Raw genomic sequence first — 20,110 nt, forward strand, 5'->3', positions numbered from 1 at the left:
AGTTCTGAGTTAATTTGTATAAACTACTTTTGAACTTTGAACTCAGTTTGCAGCAAGTGAAAAAATCTTGTAGATAAAGGGGTAAAGTAAGAGGCAAAAAGATAAATGCAGGTATTTTAAAAGCACATGCAAGTGTTAAAACGGTAACAGAGCTTTATTTGCAAGCTTGCTTACTTACTTAGGCAATCCCTTGTAGCCTGAGGATGATGGTCCTTCAAGTGTAGTGTCTTGGCGGTGGGTACGTAGGTGGCTGTGGAGCCCCATTCTTGATCCACATGTTCTCCTGCAGTTAGGACATCAGTTTCCAGGTGGAAGGCGGTCCCTGACAAGGTTGGCTTAATGCACCTTCCTCTTGGCACATCCCCCCCCCTCTTCAAATTCTGCAGCACTGCTGGTCACAGCTCATCTCCAGTTAGAGCACTCAAAGACTAGGGCTTCCCAGTTCTCAGTGTCAATACCACAGTTTTTAAGGTTGGCTTTAAGCCCATCTTTAAATCTCTTTTCCTGTCCACCAACATTACATTTTCTGTTCTTGAGTTGGGAGTATAATAACTACTTTGGGAGACGGTGATCGGGCATTCGGACAATGTGCCAGTCCAGTGGAGTTGATAGCATAGGAGCATCACTTCAATGCTGGTGGTCTTTGCTTCTTCCAGCACACCTACATTTGTCCGCCTGTCTTCCTAAGAGATTTGCAAGCTTGAAAGACACTGAAACACAAGGTGATATCTTACCATCAGGTCTAAAGTTAAGGAGAAGAAAAACACTGGCAGGCACATTCCAACACATGAGTTTGATAAAGACTTCAGTGTTCAATATGCCAAAAGACATTTCTGTAACCCTTAAGGAACCCCCCTAAGTATACATGAAACCGAAGTATATAAGACTAGTTGTCATTGCTGTGTGCCTTCAAGTCATTTTTCCAACTGTGGTGCCCCTAAGGCAAACCTATCACAGAGCTTTGGAGAACTGTGTGTGTGTGTGACTCACCCAAGGTCAACCAGTGGGTTTCCATGGCCAAGCAGGGAATTGAACCATGTTTCTAAGGTTTTAGTTCAACACTCAAACAACTACATCATGTTGACTCTTAATATTAAAAGCTGGCTCCTAATGTTCATTCCAGAGAAGCATTTTGTGGCTTCCTTTCTCTCTGTTAATCAGATATTAATCCAAGCAGGTTCACAGAAGGAAAAATAAATATTTTTTTGGCCAGAATTCTATTAATGACTTAATACATTGATGTAATCCCCAGATGCTCCATGTTCATTGGGGAAGAAGATATCCAATATCTTCTCAAATACTACCCTTTCCCCAAGCTTGTCCCTAATGCTCAAAAACAAATTTACAACATTTTTGTTTGGGGGGGGGGGGGGGCGTCCAGATTTGCTTCAGGAGGGTATCCAGGCCACTCTAGCTACCCTCATACAACCAGAGAAGGAATAGCTTCCATCTCCATTCCTTCTTCCCCAGCTAGTCAAGTGGAGCCCCCTGTGGTATAATGGGTTAAACTCTTGTGCTGGCAGGACTGAAGACCGACAGGTTGGAGGTACGAATCTGGGGAGAGCACGGATGAGCTCCCTCTATCAGCTCCTGCTCCCTATGTGGGGACACGAGAGAAGCCTCCCTCAAGGATGATAAAGCATGAAAACATCTGGCTGTCCCCTGGGCAATGTCCTTGTAGACGGCCAATTATCTCACATCAGAAGTGACTTGCAGTTTCTCAAGTCGCTCCTGACATGGAAAAAAAAGTTAGTCAAACACTCCTGGCATAAACCCAAGTTAATCCCCAGGCCACTCAATTGCTGTGGGGACAAGAGTTTTCTTGGGAGTCCCCTTTATAGCACACCTCGGGATTATGGAAAAGGGAACAGCTTTCCCTTCTCCCTAATATTATAAATATATTGGTGGAGACTTGTGCTCCTCTAGCATGCTTAACTGACCTTGGTGATTAAAGGAAGAGAAGATGATATCTGAATCTATTGGGGGAAGAATGTCTGAAGCAGTGAGATTAAAAAGAGAGAGCGACCCTGACACAATGTACATGATGAATGAAAAAATTAGTGGGTGAATGCTGAAGAGGCCAAGATATTAAAAAGAAATAGAAATGAAAGAGTGGAAAGACTAAGCCAAACTTGTAACAATACATTTATAATACCTATCTTATGACACCTATATTAATGAAGATAAATGAAATGCTGTGAAAAGACCATGCCCCTGTAGATCTATAAAAATCTCACTGGGCCGACAAGCTGTCAAAGTAATCAGTCAATTATTGTTACTGAAAGTGAAATGGTTATTTAAGGTCTAGAATGCAAAATTATATGCAGAACAATCACACATTGTGTTAATATATGTGGTAACCCAGCATGTTTGCTCAAGATAAAACTGTGATTCTGTCAACTGTCTGAATTTATCTGAATGGCTCATAGATAAGTGACAAAGGCCCACATTTGTGAAACATTACTATTTCAGACTACAATTCCCAGAATTGTGATGGACAATGCAGGCCAGTAAGCCTACAATGCAGTGGATTGAGTGAACTAAATCTATTAGAGTAGCAACCATCACCTCCACAGTAGTTTCCTTGGGGCAAGTGCCCTGTGTCACCCGCCAGTGGAATTACCCCCCCCCCCACTCCTCTGGATCAGTTCCAGGCCTTTTCAACACATTGCCAGCTAAACATGCAGCTCCGTCCTGAAGACTTCCCCAAGGACCAGATAAAGGTGGCATTCATAGGCTGCTCACTAGTCTAGGTGCAAAATGAGCTGCCCCCTTTCTCCATCAAACAAGCTCTCTCATGACCAACCCAATTGACTCTGAAGAAAACAAGGAGTTAGGAGGATTGCAAACCAATGTATCCATTGCCTCCTTCAAAGGAAGGAGTCTATTGCCACAAAAATTACCACCTACTGGCTCTTGGTTCAGTACTTGGCCTGGAATGATGCAGCATTGCAGGACCAGTATAAAGACAGTTTGGCTAAATATATCTTGAATGAGTTGGCCTAAATTGGTCCCCAACTTGCTTCCATGCTGAAATTACATGAACAATGCTTGCTCACTCTCTCAGAGGAGGCAAAGAACAAATCTTGCCAAGAAAAAAAACAATGAAAGGTTTACCTTAAGATTGCCATAAATTGGAAATGACCTGAAGGCACACAATAACACTAACCGAAATTGCATAGGATGTTGCTGTGGCAATTAAAGTGGAATGATGGCATTAAAACTGTGGTGTAAAAGGGCTCCTTGAGATGCTAGAGAATGAATCTAAGACCTTCTTTTAGAAAGTAGGTGGTCTGATACAGAGATATGGCCCTGCTCTCTGCTCCCACTTGTAGCTCTTTGGACATGGATGGCAGGATTAAATTCTTGGTGTGCAGGTCAGAGGCCTCCAGGCATTGGTGAGCACTGGTGATGTATTATTATGTGTAAGCTTCTATGGTTGGGTGCAGACAAAGAAAAATAACTTGATCCTCCACTTAGGGCATTTGGCTTAGAGTTCACCATTATATAAAATGAAAACGCTCACTACTAAAGACACCTATATATATGGTTCCCATGGAATTATTCACATTGCAGTGAAACCTCATACAGTGTTTGCAACTAGAAATGCATCACGCCTGAACAGGCAGATAGAAACACAAGACAAGGTCAATGAACTGAAAAGCTATAAAACAGAAATACGGCCAACTCAAGAAATTAGATATTCAGGATCACATGGAAGAAAAGAGGCATAAATACTAATAACAATTGTAGAAGTATTATTGGTGTACTTCTTACAATTGTAGAAGTATTATTGCTGTAATTTAAAGAAAGTAATAGTTTGGAACAAGGACATATTATGCTGGACATTTATTTACATACTTAGTTATTTAAAATATTTTGATATTCTCAGCCAAAACCCTTCCCAGGACCAATGAAAGGAATGCAGACTTTGTCCACGCGCATGTTTTATGCAGTTTTGTCTGTTATACATACTTTTACCAAATCTGCCTCCCTAAATCTGTTTTGTACATTTTCCCCACCAATATTCATATTTTTCAACAAACTTTCCTCTAAAAGTCACGTTTTGCGACATACTGCTTGACCATACCTTGTTATTATTGCTGACATTGTGTGCCGTCTAGTTGTTTCCGATTTACAGCAACTCTAAGTCCAACTTATCATGTAACTTTCTTGACAGAATCTGTTCAAATGAGTTTTTCCATCACCTTCCTCTGAAGCGTATCACTTACCCTAAGTCAGACACTAGGGACCCCTTCACATGGGCAAAAATGCCCCATTTTGCCACCTTATTTAATGGGTTGGACGGGGTCTGCCGTATGCCAGCACATGATGCATGGCAGGCCCCACCCACTTTCCTCCCCACCACGGGGAGGAAAGTGTTGTTCGGTTAGCTCTGACTGAGCTACCCATATTTTCCTCCCCAAATCTCTGAGTGATTGCAGAAAGGAAGGCGAGGCAACATGCGGGGCACCAACGCACCCTTTCCCATCCCCACCATGTGATGAGGACAGGAGGGAAGGCGCACGGGGCACCCCGAGCCATTCCCCACACCTTCCCTTTCACTGGCAAAAGCCCAAAAGGGCCCTGTGACAAGGTCACAGGTTTGAACCCTGGTGCCTCACAATCCTTGTCCAACACTGAAATCATTAACCATCCTAGCTCATCAATCATTAGTATCATTAATTTTATACTTCCTTATAAAACCCCAGTGGTTCTGAGTAGTTTTTGAATAATATGAATGCCAAAGATGGTTGATCTAAGACAGTGATTTTCAACCTGGGATCCCCATATGTTTTTGGTCTTCAACTCTCAGAAATCCTAACAGCTGGTAAATGGGCTGGGATTTCTGGGAGTTGTAGGCCAAAAAACATCTGGGGACTCCAGGTTGAGAACCACTAATCTATGAATTATGTACTGCTGGCCCTCCAAATTTGTGGGTTTCACCTTGGCAGATGTGATTATTCATCAATTTGATTTAATCTTCCCTCTAGGAATCTTTAGGTCCTTTAGTATGACGCTATGGTCAGCTTCCACTGAAAATTGATGATAGAATCATGCTGGTGAATCTACGGATTCCTAGAGAGAATACCTATCTAAGAATCTTTAAATCTTCCACTCTGATTATGTCAGCTACAGGCTGAAGTTGATGACAGGTTATTGTCGGGAGACGTAGAAATTCCTATTTTTTTATTTAACAGCATTTCTACCCCACTCTTCTCACCCCCGCAGGGGGACTCAGAGCGGCTTTTTCTCAGGATAAAAAACAGAGTGTTTTTTTTTATTCAAATATTTTCCACTTTTACAGGTCCTGTGTCACGGAATGGGCCTACCTTGCCAGACTAGTGTAGGAAAAGTTCTAGGCCCTGAGAGAAAAGGTCCAATCCAAGTTAAAGGAGGAGGGAACAGCCCGCTCCTTATATGCTAGTGGTACCTGATTGGTGGGGGCGTTAGAGAGTGTTGCCTGGCTATGGAAGCTAGAGGGTGCCAGAGAGAGAGTGGTATTCTGTTAGATGGAGAGTAGTCTGAGAGGGAGAATGGAAGCGTTTGGAGGTTGGAGGAAAAACCTCTGTGAAGAGGGAATTAACAATAGCCTTTGGGGAGAAGTACTACATTTTAGAGATCCTCTAAGGGACAGAGTGCTTATATTAGGGGCCTCTGGAAGGGAGGACTGAGATGTTTTGAAAAGCCCAGTTAGGTCTCCTGTGAGTGAACATAGTTTTGTGGAAGATAAGTTAAGTAACCATTTATTTTCAGGAAACAGAGTCTTTAGGAAGAACTTGAAGACCTGGCTGTCCCGATGTGCCTTTCCAGAATAGGAAAACTCCAACATCAAGTCCCAGAAGCACTTTAGTAGAAATTAAGATTGCTGCACACTGCACTTACCCTATAATCCTATGTATCACCTGTTACATCAGCACTTTTAATCTGTACCCATTGCTTTGGCCTGGCCCAGTTTTATTGTGTCTTGGTGTATTTTTTTATTGCTTGCTGTTTTAATATTGCTTAACTGTTTTTTATTTCCTTTAGGTTGTGCATTGTTATACTGTGTTTGAGGCCTTGGCCTTTGTAAGCCGCATCGAGTCCTTCGAGAGATGCTAGTGGGGTACAAATAAAGATAATAATAATAATAATAATCATCATCATCATCTGAAACCATTAGGCGCCTGAACCGCTCCTAATATCTGAGCAACCTTCTTGTTCTAGTGCAAATAAACTTCACAAAAGTTGGGGATGAGTGTATGGTTCAGTCTAGAGAAGATCTGCAAGCAATTACTTACTTACTTACTTACTTAGGCGATCCCTCGCTTTCCGAGGATGATTGTCTTCCAATATTCTTGTGGGTCCGTATGTGGCTGTGGAGCCCTATTCTTGCTCTGCATCTTCTTCCGCAGTGAGGGCATTGGTTTCCAGGTGGAAGGTGGTCTCGGCCGGGGTTGGCTTGACGCGCCTTCCTCTTGGCACGTTTCTCTTTTTCACCCTCCACTCGTGCCTCCTCAAATTCTGCAGCACTGCTGGTCACAGCTGACCTCCAGCTGGAGCAGTCAAGGGCCAGGGCTTCCCAGTTCTCAGTGTCTATGCCAGAGTTTTTAAGGTTGGCTTTGAACCCATCTTTAAATCTCTTTTCCTGTCCTCCAACATTCCGTTTTCCGTTCTTAAGATCGGAGTAGAGCAACTGCTTTGGGAGATGGTGGTCGGGCATCCGGACAACATGGCCGGTCCAGTGGAGTTGGTGGCGGAGGACCATCGCTTCAATGCTGGTGGTCTTTGCTTCTTCCAGCACGCTGACGTTTGTCCGCTTGTCTTCCCAAGAGATTTGCAGGATTTTCCGGAGGCAGCGCTGATGGAATCGTTCCAGGAGTTGCATGTGACGTCTGTAGACAGTCCACGTCTCACAGGCATAGAGCAGGGTTGGGAGGACAATAGCTTTATAAACAAGCACCTTGGTATCCCTACGGATGTCCCGGTCCTCAAACACTCTCTGCTTCATTCGGAAAAATGCTGCCCTTGCAGAGCTCAGGCGGTGTTGTATTTCGGTGTCAATGTTGACTTTGGTGGAGAGGTGGCTGCCAAGGTAGCGGAAATGATCAACATTTTCTAATGTTACACCTTTAAGCAGTATCACTGGCATTGGAGAGGGGATGGCTGGTGCCGGCTGGAAAAGCACCTTGGTTTTTTCAATGTTCAATGACAGGCCGAGCTTCTCGTATGCTTCTGCAAAGGTGTTTAGGGTGGCTTGTAGATCATCTTCTGAATGCGCACAAACGACGTTGTCATCAGCATACTGGAGTTCTATAACAGATGTTGTTGTAACTTTGGTTTTGGCTTTCAGTCTGCTGAGGTTGAATAGCTTGCCATCTGTCCGATAGATGATTTCCACTCCGGTGGGAAGCTTCCCATCAACAAGGTGAAGTATCATAGCGATGAAGATGGAGAATAGAGTTGGGGCAATAACACATCCCTGTTTGACACCCGATTCCACCTTAAATGGGTCACTTTGGGAGCCACTGCTGTCCAAAACTGTTGCCATCATGTCATCATGGAGGAGCCGCAGGATGTTCACAAATTTGTTTGGGCACCCGATTTTTTGGAGGATGGTCCAGAGAGCGCTGCGATTCACTGTGTCGAATGCCTTTGCAAGGTCGATGAATTTTATTTATTTATTTATTTCTGCTGCTTATACCCCGCCCTTCTCACCCCCGAGGGGGGACTCAGGGCGGCTTACAAAAAGAAGGCACAATTCGATGCCCTTATCCAACACATACAAATATAAAAACAATTACAATAGTTAAACAATTAACAGATTAAAACATTAATATATAGCACAATAGCACATCAATAAACAGTCTCATGGTCAGTGTTCCGCGTTCCATAGGTCCAATAGGTTTCTTCATTATTTGCCCATCATTATGGTCTTTCTTTTTAGCTGCCAGAGTTTCCAAAAGCCTGGTCCCACATCCAAGTTTTCAGCTTTTTCCTGAATGAGAGAAGGGAAGTCGCTGATCTGATCTCCCCAGCGAGTGAGTTCCACAGGTGGGGGGCCACCACTGAGAAGGCCCTGCTCCTCGTCCCCGCCAGTCTCACTTGTGATAAAGGCGGGGTCGAGAGCAGGGCCTCCCCAGAAGATCTTAGACTCCGAGGTGGGATGTAGAGGGAGATCCGTTCGGACAGATACACTGGGCCGGAACCGTATAGGGTTTTGTAGGTTAAAACCAGCACCTTGAATTGTGCTCGGAATTGGATCGGCAGCCAGTGGAGCTGGCATAACAGGGGGGTGGTATGCTCCCTGTATGCCGCTCCGGTGAGCAATCTGGCTGCCTCCCGTTGGACTAGTTGGAGTTTCCGAGCAGTCTTCAAAGGCAACCCCACGTAGAGTGCGTTGCAGTAATCCAACCGGGATGTGACAAGAGCGTGGACCACCGTGGCCAGATCCGACTTCCCAAGGTACGGGCGCAGCTGGCGCACAAGTTTTAATTGTGCGAAAGCTCTCCCGGCCACCGCTGAGACCTGGGGTTCCAGGCTCAGCGATGAGTCCAGGATCACTCCCAAGCTGCGAACCTGCGTCTTCAGGGGGAGTGTAACCCCGTCTAACACAGGCTGTAACCCTATACCCTGCTCGGCCTTACGATTGACCAGTAGGACCTCTGTCTTGTCTGGATTCAATTTCAATTTGTTAGCTCTCATCCAGTCCGACACAGCAGCCAAGCACCGGTTCAAGGGCTGGACAGCCTCCTTGGTGACAGGTGAGAAGGAGTGACAGATTTGGACATCATCTGCGTAGAGATAACATCTCATTCCGAAACTCCGAATGCCATGTACAGAGGTTGATTTTGTTCTCTGCATTTTTCTTGGAGCTGTCCTGCAGTGAAGATCATGTCCACGGTTCCTCTGGAGGGGCGGAAGCCGTTCTGGGATTCTGGGAGGGTGTCTTCTGAGAGGGGCAGAAGGCGGTTTGCAAGGATTCTTGCGAGGATTTTCCCAGCGGAGGTTAGAAGGGAGATACCTCGATAGTTTCCGCAGTCTGTTCTTTCCCCTTTTTTGAAGAGGGTGATGATGGTGGCTTCCTTGAAATCTGCTGGGATTTTCTCGGTCACTCACACTTTTTCTATGAGCTGGTGGAGTTGTTGTGTTAGCTCAGGTCCTCCCTCTTTAAAGATTTCAGCAGGGATCCCATCCGGTCTGCTGGCTTTGTTATTCTTTTGTTGGCTAATGGCATTGCTTACTTCTTCCAAACTAGGCAGTGCTACAAGCTCATCCCTGGTTTGTTGTTGCGGGATTTGTAAGAGGACCTCTTCGGCCACATTGGAGCTGCGGTTTAGGAGGCTTTGGTAGTGTTCTTTCCAACGTAGTGCAATTGAGTTTTGGTCCTTCAGGAGTTTGGTTCCATCTGATGAGCATAGAGGCTGTATGCCATGGTTTCTTGGTCCATAGATGACCTTTGTGGCTTTGAAGAATCCCTGAGCATCATGGGTATCTGCCAGGTGTTGGATTTCTTCAGCCTTCTTTGTCCACCAGATGTTCTTGAGTTCTCTTGTCCTTCTTTGGACTTCAGCTTTTGCACTGGCGTAGATCTTTTTCTTAGCAGCACAGTTGGTGTCTCTGCAAGCAATATTCCTAAGCTCACTGTGCTTTTTATGCTTGGTCATTTTGAAGCAAGTTCATGCTGGGTGATTTCACAACTGGCACGTATCTGCCACCCATGGGCATGATTCTCATTTCATCTCAGTTTTAAATTGGAAAACCTTAACTGCAATCTCACTTTTGTGACATGTTTTATGGGACATAGCTGGTGAACAGATTTCCAAGGTTTATTTAGACAAGATGATTAAGCCATTCCCTTTTGATAGTTTAACAAAAGACTCAGAGTATGGGTGGCACTTAAAGGCTGTGCACAGCAACTTGTCAAAATGGAACCACACCTGCAACTGCTCATAAACAATTCAAAGCCAGTTTTAAAAATGTTTTTAACATTCATTTTACAGTATGTTGCAGTATTTTGGAAGCAATTTATAGCGTTTTTATCCCTGCATGAAAGCTAGAAGATTGCTGCTATTGCTGAATTATTGACTCTCAACGCAGACTTCCCCAGTGGCAAAAATGAACGGAAGAGTACTTCTCAAGAAGGATTTGTTGACCATGATGGAATTCACAGCTGTGTGTGCACACAGAGTTCTTGGGATAGAAAACTTATTTATGTGACTCCATAAAGTTCAAGGCAATGCATATGGTCCTTCCCCTGACCACTTTATCCTCATAGAAACCTTCTGAGCTAAATTGAGAAGGAATGATTAGAACCTGAGAAAGAGAATGTCTGGATAGTGTTCAGAATCCTTGAACTCAGTATGTTAGCTGTAGCCTCTACAATGTGACTACAAAAGGATCTTTTTCAAACCCTCTTAGTGAATGACCTCATGTTTCATGTGAATTATGGAATTCAGGTCTATTCACTGCTGGTCCAACACTCCTAACATTACCACACACAGTTGTCCAACCTGAACATCAACAACAAGGAAACCATTCTTGGGTGTCCATTCTAAGCATGTTTTTTCAAAAGCAAATGTTGCAGTTAGTGGGATTTACTGTTGAGTGAACATAGTTAGGAGCAAGCTAGCTAGGTCTGTCCATCAACTATCATGTAATATTTTGCAAGAAGAATAGTGGCTTTTTTGTCTTAAAGAAAATCCCTGGGGTGCCTTTATGCACTTCCACTTTAGAGGAGGTCAAGCTTTTCGTTGCTGATACCCTAATGCACTAAACTGATCAGACAGAACTCCTATAGCATGAGATCATGCCTTTCCTTAATGACTGCATCTGACCTAGGCCATACCATTGAGAAATACAGGCTCCAGAAATTCATTCAGAACACTTTACCCATTCCAAGATGCTATGTTTAGCTCCCTCCCCCTTTTGCATTTATAGTTTGCCTTCATTACATACTATATATGAGTTTGGCACTTTGATGGGGATTCTGTGTCTCCCCTCCCCAATATTCAATTATATTTTATACTGGACTGATTCACACCTAATGACCCAAGTTACCCATGAAGGTAATGGGAAGCCAGTATTTGTCTTTACAGGAAAGTCAATCTTCCTGTCTTCTTAAAATAAAAGATCATGGAGTTAAGATAGGCAATTAGTTTCAGAGCATATATTTCCTTTGAAGCTAATTCCCTTCTCATTCTGCATATGGGATTTTCTCGTTTCCATTCATTTACATGCTCTCTAGCTGAAACATGTTGAAAAGTTTCATTACATGACCTCTGATAAATTTGGGGTTGTATGAAGAGAGATCCACTGAACACAGCAAAATTTGCTTCCCAATAATTTTGCCTGGCTTTATACCACAAAAAATAGGGATGTCTTTCTGATAATGTTATTATTTCCAGCCCCATTTTTTAACAATTGTATTCCCACTGTGAGAAAATATAACTTCTCCTGTGCAAAATTCAAATATTCCCCACTCCAGAGCAAACAATATTTTCTGCACAGTAGATACTTGTACAGAACTGCTACATTTGGAGACTTCTATAAAATTCATACCTTTTTGCCAAAATAAATAAATAAATAAATAAAATTCCTCTATAAAAATGGCAAATACAATTTTTTGTGCAGAATAAATCTCTATTGCATAGGTTTCTTGACACTCAATAAATGTTTTTGACTATTAAGAAATATTTCCATTCCTATACAAGATGCAATTGTTTGGTTACAGAGCAAAAGTTCTTGATTACTGTATGATTAACCTTTTCAACCAAATGTGCAAATGTGTTGGATTACTATTTCTATTATTCTCTTATACAAGGAAAGACTACAGCAGATCACTGTTCAAGAATTTTGATTACCAAATACAACTTTCTTTTTCCTTTTGCCCCAACCCACATCATTGTTTTGATTTGCACCCACCTGAAAATGTTTATATTTCCAGGGCAATAGTAATAAAAGACTTATCAGATAGCAAAAACTGACAGATAATTAATTTCAACATAAGAACCACATCTACAAAATTGTCATGCCATCTGTGCATGAAAAAAGAGAGAAACAACCCCCTCCAAATCCCCAACCATTTGATAGACATTGGAAGAAGAAAGAAAAACAGAGAGGGAGAAAATTCTGTTTCTCTAACTTGGAGAGACAAAATATTCCATGTTTTGTTCCACAGTGTGCAATTACCTACCAATAAAGTAGGAAAATAGATATGTGTCTTGAGAAAAGCAAGGAGTGATCCTCCCTTCTGTTATATTATGTATATGCACAGAAGGATTACTGATCATCGCATCAACATGTTGATCTTTTGGCTTACTTCCCAGCCCTTGTGCTCATGAACCTATTGGGATTTGGAGAGTAAGGGTGAGGTGAAGTGAGGAAGATAGAAAGGAATGGATTTTAGGTTATGTTCTGAATTCTTTTAATATGAAAACACAGGTGGACATTATAGAGTCTGGACAGCAGCTTAAATTTTCTAATATATGAAAATTGTACCTAACAGGAAGGCTCACATCATCAAGTTTCCTGTTTCCCAGAATACTGTATCAGCTCTAGTGGATCCTCAGTATCTGTTGCCATTTGGTTTCAGTCTCCCCTCTGGATAGCAAAATCCATGGATGCTCAAATTCAATTATATACACTAGTGTTGTAACATGACGTTCCTTATATAAAAAAACAAAATCTAAGTTTGCTCTCTGGGATCTTTTTGGAATATTTTCAAGCTGTTGATGATTGAATCCATAGACACGTTGGGCCAAATTAACTTAAGTACGAAACATCTCCTAAGATGATCTCTTTCCACTTTCCCTCTCAAACTTGGCCGACACACTATTCACCTGTGCATGAACTTGGACAGCAAGACTAAAGTCCCCTAGTCACTGTTCACTCATTGTGTTTCTGTTATAAATGTATTAATACAGTGGAACCTCGACTTAAGAGCATCCCAAATTGAGAGCATTTTGACTTCAGACCCATCACTCGACCCAGGTTTCACTTTGATATAAGAGCAGTGTTTTGAGATAAGAGCTAGTGTCAAAGGGAGCGCTAGCACAAGAGACAAGAGCAAATCTCCCAAAATGGAGGCATAAGGCATGGAGGCTGCTCTCTTGAAGCCCTAAAGCTCTCTACTCTCTCACTAGCACTCCCTCTGGTGCTAGCACTTCCTCTGACACTAACACTTAACTCAGAATGCTGCTTGGATGTCAAAGCAAACCTGGACCAAGTGATTGCTCTTAAATAAAACACTCTCAAGTTGGGATACTCAAGTCAAGGTTCCACTGCATGGCCTGAGTTAAAAATGTACCTCTTCTGACTTACAAACAAATTCAATTTAAGTACCAATATACAGAACCTATCTTGCTCATCACTTGGGGACTGCCTGAACAATTAATATCTGTCCTGAGTCCCTTTGGGGAGATAGAAAGGAATATAAATAAAGTCGCCGCCGTCGTCATCGTCATCATCATCATCATCATCATCATCATCATCATCATAAGCAAAGATGCAATGATGTTCAAAAGGCAGAACACTATTCAGATATATGGCCAATGTATTGTCGAAGGCTTTCATGGCCAGAATCACTGGGTCGTTGTAGGTTTTTTTTTTTTTTGGGGGGGGGGAAACCTACAACAACCCAGTGATTCCGGCCATGAAAACCTTCGACAATACACTATTCAGATATTTTTCAACCTGATTCATCAATCTAGTTTCATCATATTTTTCAGCTCTTTGGAGTTCTAGGCTTCTTGTCCTACCGAAGCTTTCCACTTTCTTGACTTGACTTCACCCTTTTTCATTTGCTCCTCCATATTCTTGGAATTGCTTTCCTAAACTTTTACGAATTGCTTCTTCCCTTGTTTATTTTTTAAAATCTTGTTTAAAACTTCCCTTTCCCCCCAGAAGTTTGGAATGTTATTTCAGTGTTGTTTTCTATATTTTGTTTACATGTATTGATCAGGTTGCTTTATATTATATTGTAGTTTCTGTATTTTATTTGTATAATTTGTTTTGCAATTGTATTTTATTATTATTTTCTTCCCTACATGTATGTAAGAACATGCAAATATTTGTGAGCTTGTATGCCTTTGGCAAGACCTCTTTTTGATTGTTTTACTTGTGAAGTGCCATGTATATTGATTGTGCTACTGAATATGGACCAATGTATAATGATTGTGCTACTGAATGGGCCAAAACTAACAAAATGAAGTTCAACAGTGACAAATGCAAGATACCTCACTTAGGCAGAAAAAATGAAATGCAAATTTACAGAATGGGGGATGTGTGGCTCAAGAGCAGTACGTGTGAAAAAGATCTTGGAGTCCTCATGGACAACAAGTTAAACAAGAGCCAACAATGTGATGCAGCAGCAAAAAAATAAAAAAATAAAAAATAAAAAAGCCAATGAGATTTTGGCCTGCATCAATAGGAATATAGTGTCTAGATCCAGGGAAGTCATGCTACCCCTCTATTCTGCCTTGGTTAGACCACACCCGGAATATTGTGTCCAATTCTGGGCACCACAATTGAAGAGAGATATTGACAAGCTAGAATGTGTCCAGAGGAGAGCAACTAAAATGATCAAGGGTCTAGGGAACAAGCCCTATGAGCAGTGGCTTAAACAGCTGGGTATGTTTAGCCTGAAGAAGAGAAGGCTGAGTGGAGACATGATAGCCATGTTTAAATATGTGAGAAGAAGTAATAGACAAGAGGGAGCAGCTTGTTTTCTGATGCCCCGGAGACTAGGACGCAGAACAATGCCTTCAAACTACAAGATTCCATGTGAACATTCAGAAGAACTTCCTGACTGTGAGAGCCGTTCAGCAGTGGAACTCTCTGCCCTGGAGTGTGGTGGAGGCTCCTTCTTTGGAAGCTTTTAAACAGAGGCTGGATGGCCATCTGTCGGGGGTGCTTTGAATGCAATTTTCCTTCTTCTTGGCAGGGGGTTGGACTGGATGGCCCATGAGGTCTCTTCCAACGCTATGATTTTATGATTCTATATCATCAATAATTTATGAAATTCACAGCCCAAACTATTGTAATGAGTTCTTGTTAAGCTGGACTTAGAAAGTGATTAGATTAGATAAACTGTAGTAGTTTTTTCCTGAGCTGATTGGAAAAGACAAGATATTGTCCCCTCCTCTCCCCTTTCCTGTTGGGTTAACTGAGGGCAAATTATTGTTGTACTTTCAACTTAGTTTGTGGCAATTGAAAAAAATCTGAGAACAAAGAGGGAAAGTGGGTGGAGGAGAGAGAAAATCAGATATTTTTAAAAGCAGCTGAAACAGTGGAATAACAAAAGATTAATTGGGGTGACCAAATCCGGGCAGTATGTTGAAGCCTCCTGAAGACATCTTGATGCTTATAGAGAGAATGGTAGACTACCAAGGCCTTTTCTCTGATCTATCAGGACTGTGCTTATATTTCTGGTCCAGAGAAGGGTGTTCAGTTATGGGGGTTCTAATTATGTGTCTATCAATACAATTTTTCAGAGTTCGGACAACTTACTCTTTTAGACTAAACCTCATACCTCTCCTGGCACTATCTTGGCTACTTTAGATGTCTATCTGTTTGCTTCCATCTTTAAAATCTCAAATATGAGTTCACAACACATCAGAGCAATAAAAATATATAATTCAAACAACATTGCCCACTTGAAATAATATATTTAAATATGAGGAAGGCAAACACACAATAATGTTACTTTTCAAACCAGGGAAATAACATCTACATACTTTGATTGTGGTTTTCTTGCATGGCAAGGGGTTGGACTAGATAGTCCATGTGGTGTCTTCCATCTATTATTCTAAGATTCTTATAATGCCCAGATGCCCCAGCCCTTGAATATATGGTGGCTGGGGCTATTACAGGAGCTGCAGACAATAGGCTTGTGCACAGATTTTGTTTGGTTCGTTCTCTTCAGCCAATCAGGCCTGTTTGGTTTGTTAGGCTGGAATCGGTAAGGGCCCAGGCATCTTGTTTTTTTAACTGAAACGGCTCATGTGGCTGCCAGGCGCAGCTTCTTCCATTGTATTTGGGAGCACGTGGTGCATTCTTTCTTAACTCCATTGCTCAAACCCAGACTCCCTTGAAAGGAAGAATGGAAAGGGTCCCAGGAATAAAGGGGTGAGTCTTGTAAGTCCCCATTGCTACCAATTGGCTGGATCTTCCCAGATCTTTCAGCTGCCTATCCAAAAATAGATTTTTCTATTAGGTGATTTTTGGGAGGTTCCTGAAAATGGATCTAGGTACCCAACAAAATTCAGATACCAAAAACAGATTACCCTCCAGCCGAATTGCACAAGCCTAGTAGACACTTTTTGAAGTCACTTTTCCAAGCTCTGTTCTTGGTTGTGGCACATTTACTGATGATATGACAGGAACAATTGACTTTGTGTTGAAAACCCTTTTGGGGGAAAAAAAACCTCAACAGATAGTATGTTATTCCCCACCCTATCCCATTTCCCCAAAAAGCAAATCTGACAGCAGGATAATAAACAACTCTACCTTCTGGCATAGCTTGAGCAGCTCTGAAAAAGATATTTGTCTAGAGAACTGCTTTCCAGACTTGGCACAGACAAGCACAAGAAAGAGAGCAAGAAAGCTCTGTAAATTTTGCATGGGATTATACCTTTCCTGAGGTGGAGCTATCTTAGTAGGAAGGAAAGAACATGAGGCAAACAGATCAGAAATAGATAAAAGGGAGCCCTGTGGCCATAAGGTTTAAGATTACATGAGGCCACACAAGGGAAACACATTATAGCGGTACCACATGAAGCCTGATCCATGTTGAAATTCTTCTTCATATGGAACCACTAGGATACAAACAGTTCAATTGCAGAATGAATATCGTGTGTGTGTGTACACATGCACATCAGTTGAAGCTGCTACTAAATACATTGTGAACTGATGGAGGAATGCCTCCATATGTCGGAAACAACCTGAAGGCACATAACAACAACTGACAATTTCTATCAATGCACAATCCTTGGCCCAGTTCTTGAGGCAGCATATAATGACTACCCTTGCTCTGGCATCCATATGTATAGTGTAAAACTCTTTTAGGACAGAACTTTCTTTTCTTTTATAAATTTTCATTGTGTACATCAGGAATAGGGCTGTGTGGCACAGCTCTTCTCACATGTCTGTAGAAGACACACAGTATTCTTCTGGATAGGCCTAGAGTGTTCAATCCTGGAAATAACATTCCAAAGCCTAAACTGAAGATGACAAAGAGCACACCCTGTTTACTTGAGTGTTCTTATAAGACAATGTGTCACAAGTGCACATTTAAATTGTGAATGTAGGAAGTTACTTTATACAAAGCCAGAGCCTTGATCCACTTAGCTCAGTGTTGTCAGCTCCAAAAGGCAGCAACAATTCTCTAGATTCCCTCCTACCCTTGCTGGAGATCTTTGGTCTTCCATGGTGGGAACTATCTTGATAGTTTCTCACATTTGGACATAATTGGGTGTGTTCAGCGAGGTGTGGTAGGTTTGCCTCAGTTAACAAATTAGATGCGTTCCTGAGCATGTCTTTTAAAGAGAAAATTTGGTGTCAGAGGCAGAAACCACATGGAAAGAATAGGAATAGATTCCAACAGAAGAAGAGGAGGAGGAGGAGAAAGAGATATGTTTCAGATAACATTTTATCTAACACTAAGAAGACATACATTTTTAAAATAAAATAGCCAATTAAGATAAACTTTGTGTGAGTAAACATACATTTTAAAATTTTAAGGTCCCCTTGAAGATTTCTTCCAAAGTGCATCCATGAATACCTTATTTCTCCAAGCTCCACTTTTCTTATGACTTCATTTTAGTGGCAAAATTTATAGAACTTTGGAGGTTACACTGATAACCTTCATCCTTGTTTCATGAGAGGCCATTACAACTTTTTTGCTGACCGCTGAAACACTTCAAGTTTATGGTTTTTATTTTTGGTTAAAAAATGCTTAAGCAATCAGGATCTTGAATGTAATGGTGTCTTTTGCCACTGAACTTAAACATTTTAGATAGCAGGCTCTAAGGAAGAGCAATCTTTTAAAAAGAGCTATCATCTTTTCCAACCCGTGTCCTCCCTTCTTTGTAATCCTTGCCCTGCTCTACTTTTCTCAAGTAATCTCTAACCTTGCCTTTGTCTTTAGGCAAGGTCTCTTTGAACTTTGCAGTCTGCATTATCAGCTTGTTCTCTTTCAGCAGGCAGACATGGTTAGGGTCCATTGGTTTTCATCCATATTAAAGTTCCTTCTGAGTATGTCCCACAAATGAGTAAAAATATATAAACAAATATATAAACAATCTCTTTTGGAACAATCTATTTAAAAGAACAAAGTTTAAAATGCACAGCACTACAGAGGGTGCAAGGAAGATGCAATGAAACAACTGAAATCACCTGCAAAAAACTGAATAAACACGATAGCCTTGGATAGAATGATTTTAAGAAGTGTTAATGATGCTGAAAACATAAGGAGATGCTGTTCAATGTTAAGGATGAGTATCGTTTACTCAGAGACAAACAGGGCATTATTAATTTGCTTTATTAGGCTCCTCAGGTTTGGTGGCAGCACACCTCTTTCTGGGTTTGTTGTGGGCCAATTATAACTGGCACACAAACACAAACATTCTGGCTTAGGTTCAAAGACCCCCAAATCTAGCCAAGTTATTTTGCTGCATAAGCCAGAAAATCCCACAAACCCCTCTTGCTATCTATGGAAATCTATATATAATAATAACAAAAATGAATAACTAACACTTTGCTGCCTTTTCTTAACTGCCAAAATGCATTGCTCGAGGCAACTGCCTCATTTTGATTAATTGGAAGGGAGAAGAGTAGTCTTTTCATCAGAGAATGAAAACTATTTTAAATTACTTACTAATTACAGTTTTAGTTCAAAACTCTTCCACCCAAGTAGTTTAAAAGTCATTCTTTACTTTGTTCGTTCTCAAGAGTCACCAAACCATTAATTGAAGTACCTTTGTATTTTTTTAAAAATCCCTCACTTATTTAAATACTATTCTTCATTAGTAAAAAGGTAAAGGTAAAGGTTTCCCATATTCTTCCTTCTATACTTAAAAAAAATCCAAATAGTTTGAAGATTTATATGGCAGATGACTATGTTTATTCCTATCCAAATTCCAGAACATCCCATATCTTTGATGTGAATGTGATTTCTAGAATGCTTGTTGGACATTGTACTACTAGGATCATGCTGATCTAAAACAAATATTGTTGCAACTATTAGTATGAATTTTAAAAGAGCTAAAATGACACCTCTGATAGCCACATGTTTAGGAACATAGAGATAGTTTTGTGCAGAGGAATGTGTTCCCAATCCATTCTTATGCTTGAGGATTAAGGAACTGGGAAAAATTAATCCACATCTGAAACCAATATTTACCATGTATCCAAAACTATTTTCTTTGCCAGTCAGTGAGAAAAGTCAAGGAAGGGAGGGCTGGGAGGGACTGCCATTAGGAATGGACAAGTGTTTCATTTCCGGTTAATAAAAGAAATCTTTAAAAAAAATGCACAATTTGAGAGAAAAAGAGAGCAGCTGATGGAATTGCCAATTCTGATGTGCAGAGATAGGAAAATAGGGGATATGAATAATAAGCTAAATCAATCCAGTCATTTTCAAAGTTAGTATGCCATCAGTTTCCTATGCTTCAATCAATGAGTTTGAACCAAAGTTTGAATTCACTGGCTATCAGGTTCAGCCTAAGTGCCCTCGATGCTGGCTTCACTCTGGTTAGATTGGGGTAGGATATAAAGGATATAAAGTGTTCTTGAGTGATATATATTTATTGATTAGGGTCAATGACCAGCACCAAAAAATGAACAAACGTCGGAATAGGAACATTACATACATCCTGACCTATAGGAAGCTAGTGAAAACTTGGCTGTGGAACGAAGCTTTTGCGGAATGATGTCTGAGACCGGCAATTGACCAAAGTTACTGACCACAATATATGGACTGAATATACGGACTGAGTTGGACATGATTATATCTTGGTGAATGGCTGTTATGTAATTTATCCTATATGTATTGGTTAATTTTAATGTTGATGTATGATATTTTAGATTTTAGTGTTAGCAATGAATTTTTGCTGTCAGCCGGTCTGAGTCT

This window comes from Anolis sagrei, chromosome 2 (assembly GCF_037176765.1).
Source record: "Anolis sagrei isolate rAnoSag1 chromosome 2, rAnoSag1.mat, whole genome shotgun sequence".
In the NCBI taxonomy this organism is placed as follows: domain Eukaryota; kingdom Metazoa; phylum Chordata; class Lepidosauria; order Squamata; family Dactyloidae; genus Anolis; species Anolis sagrei.